The sequence below is a fragment of the Mus caroli genome, chromosome 8, assembly GCF_900094665.2.
Source record: "Mus caroli chromosome 8, CAROLI_EIJ_v1.1, whole genome shotgun sequence".
In the NCBI taxonomy this organism is placed as follows: Eukaryota; Metazoa; Chordata; class Mammalia; order Rodentia; family Muridae; genus Mus; species Mus caroli.
Window position 1 is genome coordinate 92,027,890 of NC_034577.1, and position 9,265 is coordinate 92,037,154.

At 35.8% G+C, this 9,265-nt stretch overlaps 1 pseudogene; it reads right to left on the bottom strand.

Annotated features, from left to right (window-relative positions):
• Positions 1 to 7,504: 7,504 nt before the first annotated feature.
• On the bottom strand, positions 7,505 to 7,676 carry LOC115031852 (annotated as a pseudogene).
• Between the last annotated feature and the right edge of the window lie 1,589 nt (positions 7,677 to 9,265).

The following is a 9,265-nucleotide window of genomic DNA, read 5'->3' on the forward strand; positions in this document are numbered from 1 at the left end:
AAGCTTGGAGAAATGATGAGTAATTTTAAAGCACAGAATTATTTCATCTAAGAAGTTCCATGACTTTGCGCTATTCGGCTAAATGTGCTGAAAGGGAGGCAGAGATGATTAATGCCGCCGAATGGTGCTTAAAGAGAAGGATGCTAAGAAGCCAATTTGAAGAGACAAAATTTCAGTTGATTGCCTTTTTCTTAGAAGAGAGTGCTGAATATGCTATTTGGTATTTCAGATACTTGGAGTAATTCTTCTCTTTAAAGCAAAACAAAGTTATATATAGATATATAGATATATAGATATAGTATATATATATATATAGATAGTATATATATATATAGTATATATATATATATATATATAGATATAGATATATATATATATATATAGATATAGTATAGATATAGTATGCATATATATATGTATGTATATATACATATATATGTATATATACATATATATGTATATATACATATGTGTTATTTATATTTAGTACTCTCACCATGTAAGTGTGGCTGTGTGTATGTCACAATTTTTCCCTGGATATTGCTATCTACATAAATAAAGAAATAAGAAATTACAGAATCAGGAATTACAATTAACTCATAAATTCTGGAATATGGAAGGGTAAGGTCAAATATTATAAATCTGAAAGCTCAGATTTTTTAATGATAAAACTGTAATTATGTTTGGTTTGTATGTTATTATTTTGTCCTTTATGTCATTTCAAAGGGAGAAAAATAACATCTGCTTGAATTTGATAATGTGAAATAAGACATAAAGTATATTTTAAAACATTTACTATCATTCCTAGAACACAACAATTACTATCTAACCCACTGTCACTTCTACAAATATTGCACTGTTTGGCTGCTATCCAGATGGAGTATATAATAATGTTAATTCACCCTGTTGAATAATGTATGTGGAAATACATCAAGGATTATGGTACAGATCATAACTGGTTAAGTATAATAAATATTATACATTTGACATAAATGCTAAATAGTAACAAGTCACAGATTTACACGGTAGCTAGGGCATAATTTGTAAGGGAAAGTTCCTGAAGGTTTTTCCATAAAGTGGGACAACATTTTACATCTCATCCCTATGCCTGACAGCTCTTCAGATATGACTATTTCTGACTGAGGAAGTGGCAGCAAATACAATAAGAGCCGTATCACTGCTTCCAGGGAGCTGGTTTTCCAAGCTACCTGAAGCGTGTCATGACCTATTACTTGGGCTACACCTCCATCTGTGCTTTTCATCCTTCTTGGCACATCCAATTAGAGATGAAAAATTATAGCCACATAGTAGCACTGAGCAGGATGTGACTGGATGCATAGCATTGGATGATGTCAAGGTGATTGTATGAACGGCAGGCAAAGTCAAAGTTATGTACATAGGGTACTCTCAATGTTCTGTATCTTTTATGGGGTGCACTCTAGTGCAACCTTTATGCAGAGAGACAATGTATTGTTGGTGTAGCTTCTTTTTGGCATAAAGCCTTGTTTCAGGCTAGTGTACCATTAGGAGGCATGGGTCTGCCCAGCATTGCAGGAAAACTTGCTATTTGTTCAAGCAAATTTCTGAAGATAGGAACCTATGACTTCTCCTTCTTAGAGCATTCCTGACCAAAGTAATTTCAATCACAATTACCTCCTCTCCTCCTTTCATATACATTTATCTCCTACAATCTTGGAGGTATCTATATTCAATATTTGTGGCTAAATAAATCCCAAATTTTGATAGTTGCAAACTGAAACAAAAAATAAAATATAAAACCTAGCTAGTGTGAAGAAATTAACATCGACTTATCTTCTGAGATTTTTCCAGTTTGCATCTCATCTCTTCCAACTTCCCACTCCATCATTTGCATTTTAAGGCTGTCATACTTGACACATAAATAGGGCACTTTCATCTGCTCTTGTTAGTTGCTGAACAAAGTCTACTTGCCTTGCCTACTCTATCCTTGATAAACTCATGCTTTATTTTATTCCATTTTATCAAGTATTGCTTATAGTATTTTTATTTTAGCTTCTAATTTTCCAGTCATGCATTGACCTCCAGATCCTCAATGAGATATAACTGAATCACATGTAGAGGACATGTAGAGACATGTAGAGGATAAACAAGTCCTGGCCAATACATGTAGAGACATGTAGAAGATACACAAGTCCTGGCCAATGAGAAGGGATCCTGTTTAGTCTAAGGTCTGCTGGCTCTCTTAAACTGTCTTGGCAAATAGTAATGTAAACAACAACAACAACAAAAATGAAATTTCAAGACCTATCTAGAAACCTGTGTTTCTTTACATAAATATTTCAAGAAAGATTGGGACATAAGATATAAGTTTAAGTAACATGAAAGATGGAAAATCTTACATTAAAAGAAAAACTGGCAACTAACAGATTGGGAAAAGCTCTTTACCAACCCTAAATCCAATAGAGGACTAATATCCAATATATAAAAAGAACTCAAGAAGTTAGACTCCGGAGAACCAAGTAACCCTATTAAAAATGGGGTACAGAGCTAACCAAAGAATTCTCAACGGAGGAATACCGAATGGCTGAGAAGTACCTAAAGAAATGTTCAACATCCTTAATCATCAGAGAAATGCAAACCAAAACAACCCTGAGATTCTACCTCACACCAGTCAGAATGTCTAAGATCAAATATTCAGGTGATAGCAGATGCTTGTGAGGATGTAGAGAAAGAGGAACACTCCTCTATTAATGGTGGTATTGCAAGCTAGTACAACTATTCTGGAATTCAGATTGGAAGTTCCTCAAAAAATTGAACATAGTACTACCAGAGCACCCAGAAATAACACTTCTGAGCATATACCCAGAAGATGCTCCAACATGTAATAAGGACACATGCTCTACTATGTTCATAGCAGCCTTATTTATAATAGCCAGAAGTTGGAAAGAACCCAGATGTCCCTCAACAGAAGAATGGATACAGAAAATGTGGTACATTTACACAATGGAGTACTACCCAGGTATTTATAAAAAATCATTTCATGAAATTCTTTGACAAATGGATGGAAGTATAAAGTATCATCCTGAGGGAGGTAACCCAATCACAAAAGAACACACATGGTATATGCACTCACTGTTAAGTGGATATTAGCTCAGAATCTCAGAATACCCAAGATAAAATTCACAGACCACATGAAGCTCTTGAAGAAGGAAGAACAAATTGTGGATACTTGGATCCTTCTTAGAAGGGGGATCAAAATACCCATGGAAAGAGTTACAGAGACAAACTGTGGAGCAGAGACTGAAGGAATGACCATTCAGAGACTGCCCCACCTGGGGATCCATCCCATATACAACCACCAAACCCAGACACTACTGTGGATGCTAAGAAGTGCTTGCTGACAGGAGCCAGATATAGCTGTCTCCTGGGAATCTCTACAGTGCTTGACAAATACTGATGTGGATGCCCTCAGCCAACCATTGGACTGAGCACAGGGAGCACAATGAGGAGCTAGAGAAAGGACCCAAGAGCTGAAGGGGTTAGCAGCCCCATAGAAAGAACAACAATATGAACATAACAATACCCCCAGAGCTTCCTGGGACTAGAGCCCCAGGGACTAAACCACCAACCAAAGAGTACACATGGAGTGACTCATGGCTCCAGCTGCATATAGCAGAGGATGGCCTTGTAGGTCATCAGTGGATGGAGAGACCCTTGGTCCTGTGGAGGTTCTATCCCCCAATGTAGGGGAATTCCAGGGCCAGGAATTGTGAGTTGGTGGTTGGTGAGCAGGGGTAGGGGAAGGGGATAGGGGTTTTTCAGAGGGGAAACTAGGAAAGAGGATAACATTTGAAATGTAAATAAAGAAAGTATCTAATAAAAATAAATAAATACAAATAAAAATTTAAGCTGCATGACTTTGAAACAAAAGGAAAACCAACATTGTCAAGAATATTTCAATACAAAAAAGAAATTGTATATATTCAAATGAGCATGTTCCTTCGTAAATGACTATGAAACCGCTACATACTAATTTGCTTGGTATATTCACATACTTAAAAAACAGCTGTTAAAATACAGCATAATAAAATGAAAAGAACCACACATATAAAGAATTTAGATTATGGTACATTTGTGTGATCATGTACTCAATAACCAAACAGAGAAATCAAACATATATCTCCATTTATATTCTCAGAAAGCAGCACTTAATAATTGCTTATTTTAATAAAAATTTTTAATTGAGTATATATTAACTACATTTTCCCTTCTGCCAACACATCCCTGTTTACAATTTTTATATGTAGTAAGTCATTTCTCTTCAATGGGGACATTCTAGATAGCTCTCCTTTCCTTCTCACACTTTTTTTTTTTGTTGTTGTTGGTTGGTTTCAGGTTTTTGCATATACCTAATTTCTTTCAACTAGCACACTTCTTTCATCTCTAGGGAGGGAAACAGAAACAAACAATATCTGTTCGCAATGCCACAGGATGTGTGTCTTATTTTTCCTTCTGGGCCTTCAAAATTTTATCATGTATCTCAGAAATAATTGGGAATGTATCAATTTTCTAGAAAAGTTTCAAATTCAGCTAAACAATAGAGCATATGATAAGTTTCATTACTATTATATAAAAGTACTCCCTGTCACTGAATAGTCGGCTTGTGCGTTAATAGTGTATACCACTCCAGAAATGAACCCGAGTTTTGTTCCTGGCACCTCACCTATGTCTGGTGGCTCACAACCTCCTTTGATTCCAACTGTATAGGATCTGATAACTTATTCAGAACTAAATGCATGCCAGATCATTCCTACACCCAGACACACATCTACATATAATTAAAATTAAATGTTTCATTAAAGTACCCATATTAATCTTCTCTAATTTGCAAAATAAAGTTGGAAATGTGACATGTATTATTCCAACTTCAAATCTAAGAATGTCTTTGTTTCTCTAATATGATTTTTCTTCTTTTTTTACATTTCTTTTTATATTATTATTATTAGATATTTTCTTCCTCTGGGGATAGCATTTGAAATGATTTTTCTTATTAGTGAGCATTTATTGAGAATTTCTTGAGTGGGAACACTGTTTGAGGCAAAAAAACACTACTTGAGACAAGCAAAGTGTATCCTAAATTTGGACCTTTCTACAGAACTCCACATACTAAACTTGACTGAAGAACAATACTGACAGGGGTGAGGAAAGTGATGGGGAAGCAAGAGAGACAATTTGCACAATTTCCAAGCTAATACCAATATTCTCTTCTAGATTGGGAACATGCTATGATTAAAAAGACAGCATTTTTCTAATACCCATATGTTCTAAAAGCCTACTGGTAGAAATTGGAAATGTAATTGAGGAAAATACGTAATAAAAAAAAAAGTAAAAAAAAAAAATGGCATTCAGAGAGAAGAGTTTGTCCTGCCTAATTTCTAAAGTCTCTAGGCTGTGAAATAAAATTTGCCTGTTCACTCATAAAGCTCCACTGGCAGAATTGAGTCACCATAAAGTGAAAGGCCCACTTCATGCAGGTCACAGTAGGAAGAGAAACCCTGTGGCTCTGTATTCTTCATTCACCAGAAGCTAGACTTTTAGGAGGAACGTGGTACCTCATCTCTCTGCAGAATACAAACCTCTAACAAATTGTGTCAATGGCAAAATGTTTTCCTCAGGGGTCATGGTATAACTAGAGGGCCACCAAAAGTGTTTTAAGTATTCTATGCTGGAGACAGCTAATTTAACCACCTGTAACCTGTCCTGTGGGGACTATTACAGCCTGACAGCATCCTGTGGAGACAAGGTTGTAGAAAAGAAAATGCTCAGGATGCTTTCTTTAGAAAGCACATCTCAAATACACTAAATTTTGAAGCACCTCGATTGGTTTTCACATAGTTAGACTAGGACTGGATCCATTGCTTTGTTCTTGTTTGTTTGGTTAATAGATATCTTTTTCTTTTTTTCCCCCAGAGCAATGCTACAGGGAGCCCAAATGACTCAACAGCAAGAAATATTTCAAAGCTAAGAATAAGAAGGAGCCATAAAGAATTCAGCTTAATTATCTTCACAAATCTAATCTGACTGTTCTCATAATGCTTTCTTCCCTGGGTGCCTCTGCTTCAGACCTTTTGTGTCATGAGAAGAACAATTAACACAGATTTTAGAGTGCAGGTTATATATTGGATATGAGACTTTCTCATTCTTGCAGGAGCTCAGAGAAAACAAAATGAGATGTTGATGTAGAGATTTTCCGCAATAACCAGGTATCATCACCTGTTACAAGCCAATTTGAAAGCTGATGTTTTTCTCTTGAGGTTTTATCACTAAAAATTGAGCCAAGATCATGACACTGAGGGGAAAAAGGAAGTGATTTTTTTCCACTTGACTTTCAGCAATGGCTCAAATGACTGTTTTAATGAGCATTTAAGGGAGGGACTGAAAGTAACTGGGGAAAAGTAGATGAGGCAGATTTTCCCCAAGGGACTTAGAAAACACCATTGACTAAAGTGCATGCTGCAGAATAATAAGTCCTTGAAATGTTCCTAAATTGAAAACAGAAAATGATTAGCTGTGTTTGGGAAAATGGACGTTTAAGTAAAACAAAACAAAAAATCGTATTCTGCTTTATATTTCTTATAGTATTAAAAGAGAATTTGTTATTGATTTTCATGAGAGGAAAAATAAATAACTGGACAATTCTTCAAAATGTAATTGTTCCTAAATTTGACTTTTTGCTGAACACTTAATGGGTGAAGGGTGTTCACTGTCAAAACTGCATAAGGGTATCATGCTAATCCAAGCATTTCCCACAATGTGTGGGTTAATTTTAAATATTCTTATGTTTTGAATTTAAAGTAAAATTATTATCAATTCCCCTTCACCTTTCTCCCTCCAGCCTGTTATATATACACTCCATTGTGCTCTCTCTCTCTCTCTCTCTCTCTCTCTCTCTAACTCATGGTCTTTATTTCTTTAATTTTTGTTATATATACAAAGTAATAACTACTATCTGTATGTTTGAAGAAAAATAAGTTCAAACCTTTACTTTCCCCAAATAATCACCTGTATACCACAGTTAATAACTTCTCTGTGAAGGATATAAATACTTCTTGTAATTGCTGATCTACAAACTAAAAGCATCTCTCTAAGGTTAGAGTTTCAGTCCTTGTGCAACAGAGTCTCTTGGATACTCAAGGAAAAGAATAAAAATATAACACTCTATCAGGTCTTATCTCTTTATCTAAAGAACAACAAAAATATGTATCCAATTATTATTATTTCAAGAATATATCAGGGTCAAGAAGACACAGTTTACATGTTTCCAATTTAATGTTCTATCCTTTAATACCTTACCTGTTCCTTCTTCCACAGTTATGTTCATCTCAGAATTTTACTAGTATCTGAGTGCCATGAGATGTTCTCATTGAGAAGTATCATGGAAAATCAGACAGGCTCTGAACTCCATCTTCTTGTGTTAATTGGGGATGGGAGAAGGCTTGGTTATAATGTATGCAGAGTAATCATCATTTCCTAGAACATCAGTTGCATATGTTTTTCTCTTGAGTGTTTTGCTCTGTTCCATGCTTCAAGAAACAGACAGTAAAAATACTACATATATAAAACTTGGGGGGACGTATCACCTTTAAACAGAAGAACACATTCTACACTTGATCTTAGCCAAAAGGCCGAGAAGCGATAGAAGAACACATTCTAAATTATAACAACACTATATAACCCAGTTTGCAATTTTCTATAACCACATTTACAAGTTTTTGTTTAATTAAGAATGTAACACAATAAAATAAGAAAGGGAAGAAATTAAAGCCAGCTAAAGAATCCTAAAGGTGAAGTCCCACTATACGTGCTGAAATCTAACAAAAATACTTTCCAATTGTAAAAATATCAGCTTTTTATTTATCTGGTGGTTTTGCACTACTGCTATTTTTATTGTTGTCTTAGTCACCAGTCCCCTTTTCTTCCAACTTGCTCCTATTTATCTGAACAAATAAAAAATAGTAACAGAAAGTCCCTGGGGGAAAGTAAAACATTATTGAATAGTCCAAGGAGGAGATCTGGTCTAGGGATAAAGTAGTCTTTTTCAGTGGATGCCATCCTGACAGCTCTCTTATATGGTGTCTTGCAGAGAGCAGATAATATCACAGCTTGCCACGGAGGCAGAGAACTAAAAGACTAAAACAGAGACCTCAGGAAGGAACTGAGTTATTGATTTTTTTCCCTTAAATTCCATTTCTCTGAAAATGGTGAAGCTGAATCTTGATGAAGAAAGATGCCTTCAGCTTTGTCCTTACCTGATTTATAAACTCTGGGGATGAAGTAGATAATGTGATATGCATATCCAAGTTAGTATATTCTGATTGACAGTCTAGTTCACTATATAGGACTGGAATTTACTTGGCCAGATTTCATGTTGCATAGTTTGTAAGTCTTTAAGAATACTTTGCTGAGGCTAGGAAGATGGCCCCATCAATAAAGTACATGTCAGACAAGTATAAGGATCTAAGTTTGTATCCCCAACATCCACCTAAAAATCTCTTTGTTTATAATTACAGTTCTGAGAGCCTGAAAAAAATGATTGTTTTTTTTCTTTTATGTATGTATGTATTTGTTTGTTTGTTTATTTATTTATTTATTTATGTTTTGGTTTTTCGAGACAGGGTTTCTCTGTGTAACCCTTGCTGTCCTGGAACTCACTTTGTAGACCAGGCTGTCCTTGAACTCAGAAATCTGCCTGCCTCTGCCTCCGGAGTGCTGGGATTAAAGGCATGCACCACCACGCCCGGCTGTATTTATTTATTTTAAATGCCTGTGTTCTCCTGTATTTCTTTAAGTGAGTTATTAATACCAGAATTTATTCCACTCCTGATACACCCTCTGACTCACTGACTGTTCACATTCCATATGTCCTCCCTGCCCCCTTTCTCCAGGAGGATGTCCCCACCCTGCACCGCCACCCTGGTGGGGCCTGGAAGTTGTGGCATCTCAGCCTATGTCTTGTCCATGAATCATCTTCTAACACTCTTTTGCTTCTTCCACTATCTTGCTTCTGTTCTGTAATTCACTCAGGACATTTTACAATGAGGGCATTCTTTTCTGGACATTTTACAATGGGGACATTCTTTTGACGTTAATGTGTTACCTAACACCCGTTTGGTCTGTGTACCTGAGCAAATACTGTCTGTGGTTTTCAGCTTTATAAACCCTCCATTTCCCAAGAGTAAGCAAGACTTGAAGAGGATTTTTTTGTCTTGTCTCCTTTCTTCACATC